This window comes from Ambystoma mexicanum, chromosome 7p (genome assembly GCF_040938575.1).
Source record: "Ambystoma mexicanum isolate Mex_15411 chromosome 7p, UKY_AmexF1_1, whole genome shotgun sequence".
Lineage (NCBI taxonomy): Eukaryota > Metazoa > Chordata > Amphibia > Caudata > Ambystomatidae > Ambystoma > Ambystoma mexicanum.
In genome coordinates this window covers 111,561,119-111,581,270 of record NC_090939.1, presented here as the reverse complement: position 1 = coordinate 111,581,270, position 20,152 = coordinate 111,561,119, and the positions used below count along the sequence as shown (strand labels likewise).

At 47.4% G+C, this 20,152-nt stretch overlaps 1 protein-coding gene across 3 annotated transcripts in view; it reads left to right on the top strand.

Annotated features, from left to right (window-relative positions):
- ZBTB20 (zinc finger and BTB domain containing 20) overlaps window positions 1-20,152 on the top strand; it is a 3,989,371-nt gene that overhangs the window by 3,205,802 nt on the left and 763,417 nt on the right. The window lies entirely within an intron of this gene.

The window sequence follows — 20,152 nt, the reverse complement described above, 5'->3', positions numbered from 1 at the left end:
GAAGCACCTCAAGACCTTCCTCTTTGCTTCTGCCTTCTCCTCCCCTCTCCCCTGTTGATTCTACTGTCCCTCGGCACCATGCACCTGGCCACCCTCTGTCCTCTGGGCCCAGGTACCTGCTCATCTTGCCACCATCACGCACTGCCTCCGGGTCACCCCCTGCACTGGGGTCTGTATCTGTACCCATACAGCCCTTCCCTTTTCTTCCTGCACTTTCAGACCTACATGGCCTGCTGCCATAAACACAGCACTTGCCACTTGCTGGCTGCACTCCCATTGCTTGTTGCCTTTTTATTTATTATTTTATTATTATTTTTGTTTTTTCCTTCTCGCTCCGCACTCTCCTTTTATTCCCCCTTCCATGCACTTCTCCCCCTTCTCCCTCTACCCTGAACTTGCACGTTCTCAATGTCACTGGGCCTAGTAAGATCGTTGTTTTTGTTCTCCCCTGTTCCCCTTCCCTTGTCGCGCTCTGAAACACTTGTGTATGAGCGCGATAGAAATAAAATATCAATATCAATATCAATACTCAAATACATCCCTTCTTTAAACCTAAAAAAAGCGGGTGGCTCCAGCTTCCCAATCCTAGCGGCCAAACAATGGAATGCTATGCCCTTGACCCTAAGAATTGAACCGTCATTCTTTACCTTTAAAGCAAAAACAAAGTTTTGGCTTGCTAGCAAGAATTGCCCACGCGTCTGACCATTCTTTGTATCTCACCTGTATTGTATGTCTACATGTACCCTCTCTACGGCCATCTTGTAACCTGGTCACTTGCACTTATCGCTTTCATCCATTCCTGCATAATTTGTATAACTGCATAATTTGTAACTACATGTAACCTGTTGTTCTTGTCTAAGTCTCTGGTGCCCAGTTACCTCAGGGTTCGGCGCGCGGTATAAAGAAAATAAACTAAACTAAATTAGTCGCAAAGCCAATTCCAAAACCGATCTCAACGCCTGTTCCCAAATATCCCAAATATCAGCCCCACTGATGCCAATGGCCTAGCTAATGCTCAAAAGGTAATTTTCAAAAATCAGCCTCCAGTCCAGTACCTGGAGGGTAACCTCCAAATTATAATCCCAAATGTCATTCCTCAAATATCAATCCTCAAGGTTTCATAATTCGAGACCAATCCCCAGTGGACACTTTCCAAAGACCAGTCAGCACAGATAAGTTTCCAGAGGCTGTTTCTCAAAGACTTATCCCCAGTCCAAAACACAATGATCAAATCCCTAGCCATGCCCATGCGTCAAATGCTGAAAGGCTAATCTTCAATTGCACGTGACCAGAAGCACCCCAGGGAGCATACTGTAACAGAGCCAATAGCCATTTGAAAAACATTGAAAATGTCAAAAAGACAAAAAACCAGAGCTCATTTGGGCAGAGCCACCCCAGTCTCCATGTTTGCTGTGGGATCCTGGCAGTGCTAAAGCACCAGTATCTGGAGGTCCGTGGAAGCGGGTCGTGCTCCTGGCGTAGAGGTTGTGGGGAGAGGCGGTTCTTGGGCATTGAAGTGGTGGACCTCGATAAGTATGCAGCCTAGGAGCTGGACGCTACACCAGGGACATCGAAGTCAGACGGCTTTATAAGCCGATTCAGTACTGCAGTGTAGTTCTAAAGCTAATAGGACCACGGACAGGAGTTGACTCTTGCACCTGGATGTGGTGTGAAATTGCAACAGTAGTGGTGTGGGGCTGGGTGTCATATATGACCAAAACCTGAGTGGTGTAGATTTTAGACTTGTGTTTAACTGTGGCAGACTGGAACAGTTACTATTGACTGTTGGGAGTGTAGATGCGTCAAGGAGAGCTACCGTAGTGGACAGCGGGTACATAGACAGAGACGCATGTCGGACAAATCGCTGAGATTCTTATTGGCAGCGACAAGTCTTTGGCATCACCGGTCTTCCTTACATTCTGTACTAACATAGTAACACACACACACACACACACATACACACCTACACACCTACACACCCACACACCTACACACACACACACACACCAACACACACACCTACACACCTACACACCTTCTCCTAGCCTTGTCACATTACATTGATGTGTGTCGAGCCAGTGAACTGCAGAAGTGGGACAGGTTTACCTTGCCGGGCCAGATAGCGGCTCTGAGATGCATTTGATATGCCGTCCTTTTCTATGTGGTTAGATGATTAACGTTATGACCCTTTCTGATGATTTTAAGATGCTCACACTTGGCCTATGGGTTGTTTAAGGAAAACAGAAGAAGCACATGGCGATAGAATGCTTGTATTGGAGAAAAATAATGGCAATTATGGTGCATCAAAAGGGTGCCAATTTGTTTCCTATTTAGCCGCCTACTGCAGCAATGCAGAGTACTCACCACCTTATGATCACAGCCATCAGTAGCATGCAAATGCCGACAGTGTGCTATGCCACTGGGACCTGAAGATGGATCAGGGTGGCACAATCGCCTTCACCTCTTGCCTGTCTTATAGGACGCACGAGGGTCACCAGGACAGACCCCCTGCCTTTGGAAGGACAGAGGCCCACCTAGAAGGTTGCCTTCGAGAAAAGCTTGCATCTGCTTGGCCATCAACCTCTCCATAGCTTCCCTAGGACAGAGGAAATCTGGTTGAATCATCTGGGCGCAATTAAGACTTTTCATGACTAGGGGCTCCCTGGCTGAAGGCTTTAGGTCTTGGAGGATGAGGTGGCAGGAGACTGACGCGATGAAATGCAGCCGGCCTTACAGTGACACACCCTATCCGCACCAGACAATAGTGTTTAATGAAAGGGTACGACGTGCTTTCATCGCGGGGTGTTTTTTCACAGGTTTTTTTGCCGCACATTTTTTTTTCGCAAAAAAACAGAGAATTTTTCAGAGGTGGTTAGTAAATTATATATATGGGGTGTGGGTGTTTGGGAATAAATACAAATTAAAGGAAATAGGGGGTTTGGGAGGGGACCCTCTGCCTCCCAAAAATAATTTAAAAAAATTTGATGTTTTTTTTCGTAAGAAATATCGCAGTAAAAAACCCTGCAAAAAACATCCCGCGATGAAATGACATGTAACAATGAAAGCAGATTGCTCTCCGCTTGTGATGAGTTCTCAGAAGAGACAGCTATTTCTTTAATTTTGCTGCAGCTCAAGTGGCTTAATGCCAAAACAAAGACCGACATCACGTGCCAACGCTCCCCGTTCTACTGAGACAAAGCGACCCGCTACCCCGCATTAGAAACCAAAGCACACGCTTCCACTCTCCCTTCCTACGCATACATGTGAAACAATGCGCTAAACCCATTCATCTTAGGTAAACAGCGAGGAGCATGTTATAAACAGTGTTAACTTCCCCACCTTTCCTTTCAAACCCCTTTTATTTTTACATTTTGGGAAAACAAAAGTGAGAGACCTTCATGAATATCAATGGTATTTAATTTTACCTCTTCAAGGTGTGGGGTTCTCTTAATTGGCAATAATACATTTCAAGCTCTGTTTGAATCATCTCAGTGTCCTCCAAAAAATGTTTTTAAAAAATAAAAAGCAAGGGGGGGAGGGGCAAGGAAGCAAAAATTATTTTGCTCATGTAAAAAGATGTTGACGCTTCAGTCAGGTTTGACAAATCCACACGACCGCTTGGATTTCTGCAAGTTTGAACACTTTCTTCAAATCATTTTCGGCAAAAAAAAAGTCAGGTCCACAACGTAACACCATATTTATTTATTTAAATGTATAAAGCGCCCATGCAGCCCTGGGGCATCGCAGCGCTGTTACAGTAGAGCTTACTTAGTAACAGTGGTCAGGCATGGCATACATTAACAGTGAAAAGGATGCAGAGCAGTTATATTGCTATTTACAAAATACAACATTTACAGATATTTACGCGAAATTCTGCTACGTAGTCCAACACAGGTTCCGAGGTTACTGGGCAACCAGCTCATCTTATGTTTTGGATGGGCAGGTCTAGTTGAAAAGCTTGGTTTTGAGCGCTCTGCGGAAGGCTGTGAGGGAGGTCTCATTCCTGAGGGAGATGGCTGGGGCATTCCAATTTTTTTGGGAGCTAGAAAAGGAAAGCTGACCCCTCTGACTTTGATCTCACCAACAGTTGCCATGGGCACTGACTAACAATCCAGAACTGAATTTGAACCCTCCATCCTCCAACCATACAACCACTGGAATGAATTGGAATTCAATCCTACCCTTATCTGTGAATTCTTCCCTCTCCTTTCCTCGTCTAACCCAAATGAACATACGCCAGTGCTTAATTTGTGGGGGTGTTTGCCAGGGCTCAGCCCGCCAATTATTTTTGATCCCCTCCATTTATTGTCTCAGACTCACTTTAATTGTGAAGTGGGGATACTGTCAGGATTTGCAGACCATGGAGGATATGAGACCACTGGAGAAAGAAACCCCTGTTCGATTGTGTTAAACCTACCAAACTTCCCCTCCCAAGAGGGCCGCCGCCTGGAGACTACAACACTAACTGCAACAAGCAGGCGGGTCCTCCTTAGAGTTCCTGCTCAGAAGGTCTTGCTGCTATTTAAGTCCTCCCGATCAGCAACACATTGCGTTGCTGCGTTTGTAATGTGTGGTGTGCTCTCCGTGCCGCGCTCTTGGTCCCCGGCCTTCGTCTTGGTTCTCAGCGACTGCTTCGCGGAACTTCCCAGGTTCCTGGTTCCTTTTCGCACTGCCCGTGACTTCTCTCCTTTCTCCCAGCTGCTCTGCCATCCACGCTTGTAGCGCCCCTCGCCAATTCACTGCGCCTCCTGCGCCCTTCCTCCATCTCTTGTTCCCCTTCTCAGCAACATCAGCACTCCTCGTCACCCCACTGCTGATATTACTCAGCGCTCCTCGTTCACTGCTGCTATTATTGCTCAGCGCTCCTTGCTCACAGCTGCTAACATTGTCCCACGCTCCTCGTACCCCGCAACTCTCTTATCCTGTGCTCCTCGCATCGGCTGCTGCATTGATCATGTGCCCCTCGCACCTCCTATTGACTTATTACTGCGTTCCTCGCACAAAGAGGCAATACTTGTCAGTGCTCCAGGACATCTTGGATTCTGGCACTTTCCACTACCTCCAGTCCTAAGTCTACCTGTACCACCTCGACTTCACTCAAGACATGGAAAAGGATCCTACTGGCACGTTCCTCGCATCCCGAACCCCATCATCTATAGTCAGCCCTTCAAATCTTGCATCATGGGTTTTATTCCCGATTCACAGGGTTTTCCCCATCTTGCACGTCCCCCTGCCACCCCTCAGTGGAAGGACAGAGTGGGGGATTCCCTCCGTTATCTACCAGCTGAAAAGACAAAGGATCACAGGTTATTGGAGACATCCTTACCTGACCGATAGTCAGTGCATACATCAACCACAATGAGCAGGTACGAGCTGTAGTGTAACCCCAAATATGTCAACACTGTGGGCAGCATCTATGGATGGTGGCAGCAGTGGTGCCCACCTGCAGTGTTACAGGAGTGCTAGAAAATATTTGGACCCTGGCACTTATTTATATACAAATTAAGCACTGCCATACACTAACCTTCTTCCCCATCCGTCTTCTAAATTCAGCCCTGCTGAATTGGCTGCCAAGTGGCATACATCATCATAAAAAAACTCTAATACACACATACATTAACTTGATGCCTATTAAAAAGGCAACAGAGCAAATGCAAAAACAAAGAGAGATAGAAATGCTATTCCTCTCCTTTAGCCCTTTTTTTGCTTCCACGGGGGAACCATGCACTGAGGGAGTATACTGCCACCCGTGTTCACACACTCCAATGTTTCCCTTGAGCTATCAGCTCTGTTAATCAGCAGCAAATTCGTAATAACATGGCAACAGAGCAGGAATGCATGTTCTTATGATGGTTGGATCCCTGAGTGGTGAATGCATGTTCTATCGATTGTTGGATGCCTGAGCTTGGATGTCATGTTCTACTGATGGTTGGATCCCTGAGAGAGTACTGCATGTTCTATTGATGGTTGTGTGAAAACAAAGTAAAAATATCGAGGCTGAGTACCCCAAAAAGAAATACACCGAACACGGGTTACAAAGGAACATACAAAGTACTTTATTTTATACTGAATTCAGTTACGAAGAACAGAGCAAAATCAGATAGTTATCGGCCCTCAGCGTGGTTCAGTGTGTTCAGTGAGAGACGCTGTACATTGGAATTCATGGTTCTTTTATACTATTTGCGAACACGATGTCCAACCCTACTTCGGGTTAATATTCCTCTAATACATTACTGATCTAGGGTTCATGCCAAGTCCGCACATCCACATGTAACTGGTTTGCTTTTAATACATATATCAACAAGCCTACACGACAACTGTGTATTCTGGGATTTCCCATGCAAATCAGTTAGCAACCGACAGGATTCTATAAAGAAATAGAGTCCGTCTTGCAGTCCTCAGTGTTCACCTTAGGAGATATTGATCTATTATTTCATGTACCCCTGCTCGTAGATTTGTGGAAACAAGTTAGAACTATAGACGACGTGCCAGGGTTGGGAGATACATGGGTGAATATAACTAGACTCGATGGAGAAAGGCCAGCTGGTGAAAGACCGCCTCAGGTGATACTAACCTTTCCTGATAGAATCATTGCAAAATTGAAAACTATAATTCCAGAGAAAATAATTATTTAGGACAAACTTATGGCCTGTGTCCAAGGGAAGTCTGAGGGTGCTACTGAGTTCTTTAATCGGTTCGAACAGGTATTCTCGGATTTCAGCAAACAAGAACTAGGCACAGAGTCTGGGAAAAGGTTATTTGTGGACAAATTTGTGCGTGGATTGTTGCCTGACATCCAGTCACAAATGATGTCTTCTGAGAGCGCTTGGCAGGCGAAGTCCCAATCAGAAGTGCTGCATATGGCTCAGTACTACGAGAACCGTGTCAATAATGAAAAAGATAGAGTTGAAAAACGAAAAGGTGATTTGAAGACTAAAGTGCCATTACAGCAAATTGGTAGAGGCCCCAGAGGGGGTAGTTCGCAGATTAGAGGTCAGTATGTCCCGCAAGGGAATGTGCCCTTGGGTCCTGTGAACATTAATCAGTGCGCCTATTGTCGTCAAGAGGGTCATTGGCGTGCACAATGCCCCGTCCTTCGACAAAGGTCGAATAACACATTTGGGAATATGGGTAGACGATCCAGAGGTCGCCCGGGTGTAGGGGGTCCTGGAAGAGGTCAGTTTACACAGGATCCTCAGGAAACTTTTTCACAGGATAATCAGACTCTGAGTGTGGATACGAGGAACATATTTGATCATCCTTCTGCTGTATATTTATCTGAAGAGCTTCCTTTTGATGACATTTTGTTTCATTAGGATTGCCCGAAGCAGGGTTTGGAACCTACACCTATTCCCGTCAATCAGAAAGGTCCCTACGTTGAAATGGTGGTGGGAAATAGGAAACATCAGTTTTTGATAGATACTGGAGCACAGAAGTGTTCCATTGATCATTTGCGGGTTCCAAACATTCCACTGTCAGGGCAAACCAATGTTTCTGTAGGGTTTTCTGGCACGCCAGTTGTTTGTCTGGTTTCTTAGCCGGTATCCATTTCTCTGGGTCCCTTTACAGACCACTGTCCATTTCTGTTGACTTCGAATTGTGAAGAGAACTTGCTGGGATTGAACTTGTTAAAAGAATTAAATGCAGTGATTTATTGTTCTTCTGATGGAGTGCGCTTGATGATTTCACCACAGCAATTTTCTGTCTCGCAATTCTTGACTAGACCTTTTCCGCCAGAATTTATTAATGTACCAGAGAGCTTATGGGCTGTTGATGACAATGATGTCGGTGTTTTACAGATTGAACCTGTTAGGATAGTTTTGAAATATGGAATTGAGCTGCCACGTATTCCCCAGTATAAGATTTCAGTTGAGGGCGAGCGAGCTCTGAAATGCATTGTTTCCGATTTTGTGCATTGCGGGGTGATTGAAGAAATTTCAGAAAGTTTAGTGTTGTGGATCTAAAGAATGCTTTCTTTAGTATTCCTATACACGAGGATAGTAAATACTTGTTCGCGTTCACCTTAGGGGGACGCTCATTCACATTTACTTGTGCACCTCAAGGGTACACAGAGAGTCCTAGCATCTATAGTAGGGATTTGAAAGAACAGCTTGATCCCCTTGAATTGCCCTCTACTTGTACATTGCTTCAGTATGATGATGACTTGCTTTTAGCTGCTAACTCTGAGAGCGCCTGTAAGGAGGGCACTGTATTATTGCTTATCCATCTAGCTAAGCATGGTCACAGAACTTTGCTTAAAAAGTTTCAATATTGTTGCCAGGAGGTCGCCTATTTAGGCTATCTCCTATCAAAGGAGGGAAGAAGATTGACACCTGAAAGAATAAAACACATTTCTGGCATGTCTGTCCCAAATACACAGAAGGAAGTTAGAGCCTTGATAGGTATGGCTTCTTACTGTAGGTTGTGGATCCCAAATTTTTCACTATTGATCAAACCGATGTTGGCTTTGACAAAGAAGGGCATTTCTTCGCCATTGCCGTGGATCGCGGAACACCAGCAATCGTTTCACTTGCTCAAGACTGCATTATGCTCTGCACCAGTTTTGGGCACACCAAACTATGAAAAGGCCTTTGTGTTGTTTGTGCATGAATGTGATGGATGTGCTTTGGCTGTATTAACGCAGGAACATGGAGGGAAGTATAGGCTGTGCAGTTACTTTTCTTCCGCCCTTGATCCTGTAGCATGCGCTTTTCCAAGATGTTTGCGAGCTGTCGCTGCTGCTGCTGCGTCTGTAAAACAGAGTGAGGGAATGGTCCTAGGCCATGATCTAACCCTGATGGTGCCTCACTCTGTAGATGTTCTACTGAACCCAACCCAAACGCAACTCCTCACTTCGGCACGGTTGACGAGATATGAATTGATCTTGTTCGCTCCACACATTCAAATTAAGAGGTGTTGTGTTCTTAATCCGGCTGAACTCCTACCATTCCCGCAAGGCACTACTTGCGGCGATGAAGAGTCACATGACTGTCTGTATACTACCGAACAAGAGACAAAGGGTAGAATTGATTTGAAAGACACTCCTTTGGATAATCCGCAAGGAAAGCTGTTTTGTGATGGCTCCTGCTTCAAACTTCCGGATGGTACATCCACAGCTGCTTATGCAATCACCACATTAAGCACGGTCGTGGAAACCAAGAGAATCACGCATAACCCTGCGCAGGCCGCAGAGATTAGAGCATTGACCCGAGCTTGTGAACTTTCCGAAGGGCTTGCAGTAAACATATATACTGATAGTAAGTATGCCTTTGGGGTGGTTCACAACTTTGGGAGACTTTGGTCAGAGAGAGGGTTCTTCACATGGCACTAAAATCCAACATGGCTCCCTAATAGTACAACTACTCTCAGCGCTTGCGCTCCCTAACATATGCTTGTGGATTAGTTTCATTGCATGAGTAATCCTTTACACACAGGTCAACGAAGGACAAGGTCTCAGTTCACGACCTCAACAAGTGGCCTGCAGGCAAGTTACATATTAGCTACATACAGAGGTCAAGACGGCCATGTTGTATTTCGGAATGACATCTTCCACCATTTTAACTCACAGGGTGACTTTACAAAGCGAACCTAAAATGGCGGATGATCCTAAAATGGTGGCCAACGTTGATTTTAAGGTCAGGACCTTGCAACACGGATTTCTTCGCAAGTGACTTAGAAGCAGCTTGGCGTAGGCCAATATACATATATTCATTGCAATAGGAGGCACGATATAATTTCTCATTTGACAGTTGGATCCCTGTGTGATGACTGCATGCTCTTGGATGGTTGGATGCCTGAGAGAGAACTATATGTTCTACTGCGGGTTGGATCCATGAACAAGGACTGCATGCTCTACTGAGGATTCTATCCCCGAGAGATGCATTTATATTCTACTGATGTTCTACTTAGAGTTGTATCCCTGAAAGAGCACTGCATGTTCTACTGATGTTGGATCCCGGAGCGAGGACTGCATGTTCTACTGATGGTTGGATCCCGGAGCGGGGACTGCATGTTCTATTGATGGTTGGATCCCTATGTGATGACTGCATGCTCTTGGATGGTTGGATGCCTGAGAGAGAACTATATGTTCTACTGCGGGTTGGATCCATGAACAAGGACTGCATGCTCTACTGAGGATTGTATCCCCGAAAGATGCATTTATGTTCTACTGATGTTCTACTTAGAGTTGCATCCCTGAGAGGGGACTGCATGTTCTACTGATGGTTGGATCCCTGAGAGAGGACTGCATGTTCTACTGATGGTTGGATCCCGGAGAGAGGACTGCATGTTCTACTGATGGTTGGATCCCGGAGCGGGGACTGCATGTTCTACTGATGGTTGGATCCCGGAGCGGGGACTGCATGTTCTACTGATGGTTGGATCCCTGAGAGAGGACTGCATGTTCTACTGATGGTTGGATCCCTGAGAGAAAATTGCATTTTCTGCTGAGCATTGCATCCCTGAGAGAGGACTGACTGCATGTTCTACTGACAGTTGGATCCTCGTGACATGACTGTGTTCTACTGATGTCCTGAGTGTTGGATCCTTGAGAGAAGACTGCATTTTCTATAGTGTGTTGGATCCCGGAGAGAGGACTGTGTGTTCTACCGAGGATTGCACCCAGAGAGCAGACTGTGTGTTAAACAGGTGCCGCTTGTTGATTTTTGTGAACTAAGTGTGTATTTCATGGAGCCCAGCCTCCGATGGTTATGCTCCAGTGTGCAAGGTTCATAAGGAGGCTCAGTCAGGCACACCCCAATGCACATTGAGGAGCAGGACATGAGATTTCGTTAGTCAGGTAGAGCATTACACTTGGAAATGCTTTGATAGTAGAGTGGACACCGATCCTTATGTTGATTGGATCATCTCCAGCAAGTCACAGCGTTCTGAGGACATGGGGTTTTCAACTTAGAGTGCTGGATTTGGGCAGATGGGTACATTTTGCACTTTACAAAGATGTTTGATTGCAGCAGTAGTGAGAACATCATGCAAGCCAAGCATCGTGCATATGGGAATTGAGTGGAACACCCTAATACATTTCGTTATTTAGAATTAAGGGGAGCATACGTCACAGAATATATACAAGATATATATGTACAACAAAAATAATGTTTTGTAAGATGGAAGATGCAATTATGCTAAGCTGTCTATTTGCTTGTTTTAAGGTATTGGAATTTTTTAAAAAGTTTTATAACTGATTACAAATAAACATAAATAATAAATACATATGTCACAGAAGAGATGGATGAAAGAGGTGGTTTAATGACACTTATCAAGGGTGCTGAGACAACTTGAGGCCAAACAACATCCCTTTATTTCAAAATCGGGGCGTGAAAGTGAACAACTTTAGTAGACAGATACTCTGGCAGTTTATTCCAGGTCAACGCGATGTTCTAGAGCAGGACCTCTCTTACACTGGTTTAAAGCCATGATGTAAGTGTTTTTATATGGCGCACCTCTGCCGTGCAGATGACCTCTGTGTGCCTTGATCTGCAAGAGAAGATGCGTAGTTGAGGTGTTAGGGGGATGCAACTGTGAAACCTGAGGTTTTGATGGATGCAGTCAGGGGGTACCAGGGTCCTAAGCGCCAGTGGTGTTATATGAACTTTGTGGCATTGGCACTTGGGCATGTATTTTTTCCAAAGGGGATAACAGGTAGGGCTTGGGAGGGGTCAACTGCTTCCATATTGGCAGACCGCAGTTTAAAAACATGACAATATATTCCTTTATGTATCTAATATGTTCTGGGGCTTACAGTCTGCGCTTTGCAGCGCTAATGCCATATAAGCTGCATTGGCTTGAGCCCCCTCCCCCCGCTGTCATATCCATTGGGGAAAACGGAAGGGTTATCATAGTTACCTTTCAACACTGGTTACTCCACGTCAGCCACTTGCTTTATAAGATGGATTGATTGCTATTCAGCGGGCATTCAGTGTTTCAGCTCCCTGTTGGCTTGCCATCTCATGATAATTGCCAGCAATTAAACTTTTTAAAAGAAAATGTCTTTATTGTTTTTTTTAAACAACAACAAACACATAACATACAAACAACTTTAACATAGATGGCTTATTGGCACTTCGTACGGATCTTGTCTTTCCATTGTGGTTTCATATTTTCCCCAGCAAACTTATCAGTTCGATCTGGACCTGCCGTGGAGTCGAGCACCAGGTCTGGTACGCACAATGTTCTATTCTTGGGCTTCGTGCTGGCCTTACTATTTCACCTACGGATCCTCTATTTCCGACAGATCTTCAGAGTTTCCTTCCTCCGGGTGGCCAAAGAGGTCTTGTATTAGTGTGTTCCATGCAGACAACTTGTGCGCAGTTTCACCTCCCCCTCTTGTCACTGTTCTTGTCCACACCACTGTCTCTGCCTGCGCCCACTTCTGAAGGTCTGACCACCATGCCTCCACACGTGGGCCCTCCTTTGACTTCCATGTCATTGCTATCCGTCTCTTGGCCAGTATACTTATCAAATCTTTCATCTTTGCCAGATGCGAATCATGCTTACCCCCTCTCGAGAAGAGGCCCAGTAGGTACTTTTCGGGATGTTCCACCTGGATTTGAAGTCCGCTTCCCGCTATCTTGAGTCTGCTCCTGTCCCAGAACTCCTGTATCACTGGGCAGGACCAGAACATGTGTACCATGACTGCTTCTTCCGACGAGCAGCGGGGCAACCTGCTCTGAGCTCCTGTATAGACTTTATTCATCTTCTTGGGTGAGAGATACGCTCTGTGCGTTACATAAAGCTGCGCCTGCCTAAATCTTGCATTTCTGGATACCTTTTTTGGGTATCGTAAGGCCCTAGTTCATTCTCATTCTTGATCGCTGAGGGGCCTCCCCAACTCCTCCTCCCAATGCTGCCTCATGTGTTTTTCCCGTGGGTCCTTGGCCTTCAGTAGCTGTTCGTACAACCTGGAGGTTGTGTGCGTTCCCTCTGCAATGTCATACCATACATCTAATACTGTTTCCACGTCCTGGTCTTCCCAATCCCATGATGTTCCTCAGCATGCAGGTATATAGGATGAATTCACCCATATGCATTTTGTATTCATCTACCAGTTCGTGGAAGTCTGCCCACCTTCCCTCCCTTCTCAGGTCTCCAATTTGTGCTACCCCTTTAGCCTCCCAGTGTGCTCGATATGTTGCTAATGTATTTGTGTTCACTCCCAGGGGACCCGGTAGAGGGATTTGCGTTGACTGCGGATCCTTTACCCCTTGGAGTTTCCACACTCTTTTCCATAAGTCCACTGCGATGTTGAGCATGTTCGCCAGGGTTCTGAGCCGAGGTCTATCGAGCCATTAGGTAATACTGTTTCAGTGCAGGTTGGAAAATGCAAGTGTCTATTGTTTCGTCTTCCCCCAGCCATTTTACTGCAAATTGCAGCTGCCCCGCTAAATAGTACTTCTCAGTCCGCTAGTCTGATACCCCCTTCTTCGTAGTCCTTCTGCAGGGTCCTTATTGCGATCCTATTTCTCCCTCCCCCCCCATAGGAATGAACGCATTATTGTATTTAGTTTGGTGAAAAAGGCCCTGGGTATGTTGTATGGGATGTTCGTGAGGAAGTATAATAGGCGGGGCAGCACCACCATTTTCAGGAGGGCTGCTCTTTCCATCATTCCCAGTGGTAGTGTCCCCCAGAAAGTCATTGACCGCTGCGTTCTCTCTAGAGCGACGAGCGTGCTGGATGCATGGGTATCAGCGGTATTGTGATGTATCCCTATACCCAAATATTTAAAGCTGCGGGCTCCCACGTCAGACCCAGGTCCGGCAAACAATGGGGGGGGGACGTGTTTCAGTCCTGCCAAGGGGAAGAGGAGGGACTTCTCTTTATTAATCGCTATGCCCGAAAGCCTAGTGTATGCCCCGATCGCCTCTAGGAGGCAGGGTAGGTTAGTGGTTGGCTCGCATACAAATAGGAGCATATCATCCGCGTACAGCGAGATTTGGTGGAGCACCCCATCTATATCCAGTCCGATGTCTTTATATTCTGCTCTAAGGAATACCGCAAATGGCTCTAGAGCCAGGATATATAACATTGGCGATAGCGGGCACCCCTGCTTGGTTCCCCTATGTATCTTCCACTCCTCGGAAATGAATCGCCCCGTTTTCACCTTTGCTCTGGGTTCCTTGTATAGTAACCTGATCCACTGGAGGTACCCCTCCCCGATACCAAAGTGGGTGAGTACACCCATCAGCCATTCCCAACGCACAGAATCGAAAGCTTTGACAGCGTCCAAAGACACTATTACACTCTCGTCTTGCAGTCGATTTGTCTCGTCTATCACATGGTGAAGTCTGCGGAGGTTCCAGAACATGTTCCTTCCCGGAACGTAGCCCGTTTGGTCCGGGTGGATCAGCGTGGGTATTACCTGTTTTAAGCGGTTGGCTAGGACTGCCGTTAGTATTTTGGCATCCTGATTAATAAGGGATATTGGACTATAGGAGGCGCATTTCCTGGGGGGCTTCCCTGGTTTGAGGATCGGGACAATTATCGATTCCGACAGGCTTGTCGGGAGACACATGGTCTCATATGCGTCTTGGAATGTCTCAAGCAGTTCCGGGGTAATGGCGCTCTTGTACGTCTTGTAGAATTCCCCCGGAAGCCCATCCGGGCCCGGGGTTTTGCCAGTGGGAACATCTGCGATCACCATCTCTATTTCTTCCACCGTGAGGGGTGCATCCAGCAGCTGGGCCTGTTCCTCCTCTAGCCTCGGCAACCCTATTTCTACCAGTGCATCTGTTATGTCCTCTGGGTCTAAATTCCGGATTCGGGGCATACAGTTGCTCATAAAAATGCGCAAACATTGCATTAATGTGCCCTTGGTCCCTGATCTCTGTCCCGGTGTGATCTTCTAACAGCGTTATGGGATCTTATTTATTCTCTTGTCTGGTAAGCCAGGCCAGGAGCCTGCTAGGTTTATCCCCTTCCGCGTGTAACCGCTGTAGATACCTCCCATAGTTTAGCCTCCCTAGTTTTTCCCAGAGCAACATACATTTAGTCCGCAGCTCTATCAGCTCTCCAGGTTCCTCCCCCTCTAGTCACGCTTGTTGTTCTCTCAATTCGATCACCCTCTCGAGTTCATTCAATTCCCTTATGACCGCCCCGTCAATCCTCCTGTTTTGCCTATTGCCGCTCCCCTTATTACCACCTTGAATGCGTCCCATAATACGGCGCCACTCTCAACACTGCCCTCGTTTTGCTCAAAATAATCATCGATCACCTCATGGAGGTGTTCCTCAAACTCACCCTCCCTCAGGGCCTCTGCTCGAAGTCGCCACGTTGGGATAGGTGCTTTCCTATTGATGTGTGCCCATGTCGCCACTACTGGGGCATGATCAGAGTGTGTGCGTGCTTTAATGGTGATTCCTGTGATATCTTGTAGTGATTCCCTGCCCGCGAATATATAGTCTATACGTGTGAATGTTCCATGTGGTGCGCTATAGTGTGTATAACCCCTCCCCTCCCAATGTACCTGCCTCCATACGTCTGCTAGCTGTAGCTGCTCCAGGATCCTACACAGTTCTTTGGCTGGAGGCGCCGACTTCTTGTATTTATTATCACATCTGTCGAGGAGGGGATTCAAGGTGCAGTTGAGGTCGCCGGCCCAGATGAACGTCGCCTCCCTATATTGCGCTAACTTGGGCGCTAGCTTTCTGAAGAAGTCTGTGTCATCAGTATTCAGTGCGTAGGTGTTGACCAGGCATACCTCCTTGTTTTCTAGCATGCCATGCACCAATACCAGCCGTCCCTCTGTGTCAGTCTCCTGCTTGAGTAGCTGGAACGGGAACCTCGGGGAAATCCATATTAGTACACCTCGTGCGTAACTTGAATATGTGGCGCTGTAAATCTGTCCTCCCCATTTCTTGTCCACCTTGGCCTGTCTGTCTCTTGTGAGGTGTGTCTCCTGTAACATCGCTATCTTGATTTTCATCCGGTTTAGCCAGGCATAAACCCTAAGTCTCTTGACATACGCATTGAGTCCTCTCACATTCCAGGTGGCTATCGTCAGTTCATCCGGTTCCATGATCTCCTTTGTTTGCTTGGCTTCATTGTCCCACTGCCATGTCCTTGCACCCTGCGCTTTATTCTCCTCGTGCCCATCTCCCTCGGTGTCCTGGTCCTGAATCTATGCCTCTTGATGCAGCGGCTGCTGCTGTCACATGGGTCCTGTCCCAAGTTGCTCCGGTCGCTTATTGTCTGTATTATTTCAGTGTTCTTTACAATAGTCCTTCCGTAGTTTGTGCCTTGTACTGCCCATTCACTCCATTCAACGTCCATAACTTCAACAAAAACTGAAAAACTAACACCCAGCCACCCTCCCCCTGCTCGGGCTCCGCCGCTTCTCTTGCCATGCTCCTGTGATGGGCGCAGACTCGCCGCAGCGTGATGCCTTAAAACTGACATCCAAACTGATAGTTCATTCTTCCCGTGGGCGCCGCTTCTCTCAGCCAATGCAGCTAAAGTGGGGCCGATTGCTCCTCCATGCTTACTGCTAGCTTCTTTTAACTTACTTAATGCTTATTTTATTGTTCCAGGTTGCCTTTGTTACTCCTCATCCGGGTCTATTTCCAGGATTGTTAGCGTTTCTCTGCCTCAGCTGGGGGAAGCCTTGTGAGTCCATCCAACTGTGGGCCTCTTCAGTGGAGCCGAAAAAACATGTTTTGCCTTGGTGTATCACCTTGAGTTTAGCGGGGAACAGGAGCATGTATCTCACCCCGCCGTCCTGAGGCGTTCTTTTGTTGGGCCGAACTGTGCCCGTTGCCTCTGTACCATGGCTGTATAGTCCGGATACATTGTAATCTTGGAAGAGTTCCTGATGATTCCCCCCCCCCTCCTTGAGAACTCTAGTATTTTCTCCCTGTCTTTGTAGTTCATGATCCTAGCAATCATCGCTCTTCGGGGGGCACCCGGTTGTGGTCTTCCAGTCAGGGCTCTATGTGCCCTTTCTACCACAAAGCCCTGGGATAGTGCACCTACTCCGACCTCTTGGAGGAGCATGTTCTCGACGTATTCAGTGGGGTCTTTGCCCTCCTCACCTTCCGGAATTCCAATTATGCGGATGTTGTTCCTCCGCGCTCTCCCCTCTGCGTCTTCTGCTCTCCTTTCTAGAACCTTAATGTTCTGTAGTACGTCCGACATCTGTGTCTGCGTTACCGCAACCCCCGCCGTATTTTGCTGCACCTGCTGTTCCGTCGCCGTCACTCTTTCTGTTAGGTTCCTCGCGTCCTGGCGGAGAAGGCCCAAATCTACCATTACTGTATCCAGTTTATTTTCTAGAGATGCTTTCAGGGCCCCGATTGCTGTGTCCATTTTGTTTTTGAGCGATTCTTTCATGGAGGCGATTGCTTCCAGTATCGTGCCTTCGTTGGCGGCTTCCACTGGGCACGACGTGTCATCCGCGGCTGCTGCTTTGTCCGCTGACGGCGACAGTTTTTGTCCGGACGCCGTCGTAAAAGTCTCCATGCTTACTTGCTTGGTTTTCCCCTCCACTTTCTTGTTTGGCATCGCGGGGGAGCAGCCCTCTGCCTGTGTCGCCGGTACCAGTCATGGCTGCGCTCCACGTGCCGTAGCCCCTGCTTCTTCCGCCGCCCTGCTCCCGGTGTTTACGGGTCTCTCCTTATATTGGGATTATTGCACTCATCCGGCGGGTGTATTCGTTAGGCCCTCTTTGCGGGCGTCGCTTCGGGCTCGGGCCTTCCCGTGCCCGCTGTGTATGTCGCCTCCCTGTGTCAGGGGCCTTCCCTCTTCCACGTCCCACTTCCACCGGCCGCGCCGATCTCCATGTCATGGGGTTGACTCAGGTTTGACATAGGCTCGGGTCTACCCCGCACTGGTTTCTTTGTTATGCGCGTGATGTGTCCCTCTCTTGTGGATTCACCGGTTCATTCTGTATTACGCGGCCGGGGTCCTCCTACAGCTCGCACGTCTGCCATTTTGATTTCGCAGGACGATTCCCCTCCGGTGGTCTATCTCCTTTTCCACCGCCTGGTTTCCTCCAGGGGCTTCGTCGGGTGGGCAGCAGGTGTTCCTGTCTCTGTGGGAAGACTTTGGCGGCTTTCTGGAACCAATTTATGCTAGTTTTTATCGGATTTTGTCAGGATCGCTCCAGAACTCCTCGGCAGCGTGTCTCACTACATCGGCCGCTAAGCCAGGCCCCCGCCGGCAATGAACCTTATCTATATCTCCATTATAATGTGTGCCCCCCACCCCCCGCAAGGGTGCCTCTGACTGCTTTCCACTAAGCAATGGGGAAAGGATCATCATGTTGAAATGGGCCTCCACGCATCTTCAGCCGGGCCTGCCCATACCAATGTTAGCAGAAACCAGATGTACCATCCTAGGGGGTCAGCAGGCCAGTCCTGTGCTACAGGGGCAGCCCATAAACAAACTGACAAAAGAGGCCTCATACTTCAGTGCGTCTGATCCCCACATTCCCTTTCCAAATGTAGGGGCCTTAATGCCAGAGCCCTGCTTTTAAAAAGATGAATGTCCAGTGCTGGAAATTGACTTTTTAACTGGGGGGGGGGTGGATCCCAGCCAGCAGACGGGTGGAGAGCATAGGAGAGCATGTATGTTACTCACCCCCACACATATTTGCCTCTCAGCCCCTCAGAAGATTAATCACGAACACCTGGAAAATAGCCCAGTTTCTTATAATGTCACCAAAGTATAAAATATGCACACCTTTTAAACCTAAAAAATGTACTTTGTCACATCCGGTGACTTCTTCCCATTGCCCATGTTAATAAGGCCCCCATTTTTCTACTTTTTAAGACTTGCCCGCCATTCACCCATGTGCGTCAGTCATCAAACATTGGATCCAACTAGCCTTCTGAGAGCCATTTATTTTAGGAAATTGTGTGGTCTTGATAAGCTGTAAGTCATTCTCCATTGCACTTTGCCTTGAAACATATTCATTTCCAACATTAGTTTCAGGATTGATCATCTAATATTAATTTGATAGCAAAGCCTGCTCTGGGGGCACAGATGTTTACAGTTAGTCAGACCCCTAAACAGAGGTCACTGTAATAAAGACAACTTTAAATAAATAAGCGTTTGTAGCGAAGGTTCGCCATTGTGCACTTATGACTGCAATTAACTCCGCCCACTCTAAGCTCCACCTCCATGACCCGCCCACCTAGGGCCCTTTTGTTGGGTGCTGCCCACTGGGCCCTTTGCCTTAAATCTGGCACTGCGTGGAGGCAGTGCCAGGCACAGCTCTAAGGCTACTTGCAACAGGAGGCCTGTACAGATGAATACAGCCTGCATTCCGAGCAGCCTTATTGGCTGAGAATCCCACCCAGAGTGCTAATGCTTCACCAAGTCACCGGCTGTGTAGGGCTTGCTGTGTGCTCGGTCTCTTCGGGCAGAATTCTCCCCCTCGGCTTGTTTTCTGTTCAGGGCTTGAGTCCTATGAAACCTGCGCTGCATTGTTGTGTCGATCGGCCATGTGGGCCATTGCGAAGCATCGCCTGTGATTGTGGTGGACGGGGCCGACCGCAGTTTTTTTACCATAGAACATGCACTCGGCAGTGCACAGTTTCTTTGTCGCAAGTGTCTTCTGGCCCTTGTCCTCCTCCTCCCTAATCACTGTAATTACTGCGTGCAGAGTCAGCTGCCTAGAGCTGAACAATGTCCCGGAAGTTGTCCGCACAGAATGAGGCCACCTTTTTTTTGGTTTAATCTGCAGTTCTGGAACAATGCTGGGCGGGTCCAGTTATGCTCGAAATGTGTCTCTGGAGACCTTTAGGTCCCTTTCCCGGCAGCCATCAGCTGTCACAAGCCATGGAGATCCCTTATAGCAACATTTTACTTCTCCAGCAGGAGTGTCAGTGTAGTTTACACATTTGCATAATTGTCAGATGGTTGCAGGTTGTTTGCATGCCTTATGGGACTTTGGGGGCCATAACACTGGTCTAAAACAAAAACAATACATAAAAGAAACATTTCCTGGTAACTGCTCTCATTGGCTACGTTAAGGGTCACTCCTCTTCCCCTTCCAGGAAGTGCCCTAAAGTAGTGTATCGCAACTGTTAATGGAATATAAAAACAAAAATGAACACCGGGCTGTTCTGGTGTGCCTACATGGTAAGCCTGACCTTAATAATATTAGGTTTCTAAATAACGATTCGGGAGGATAGCTCAGGA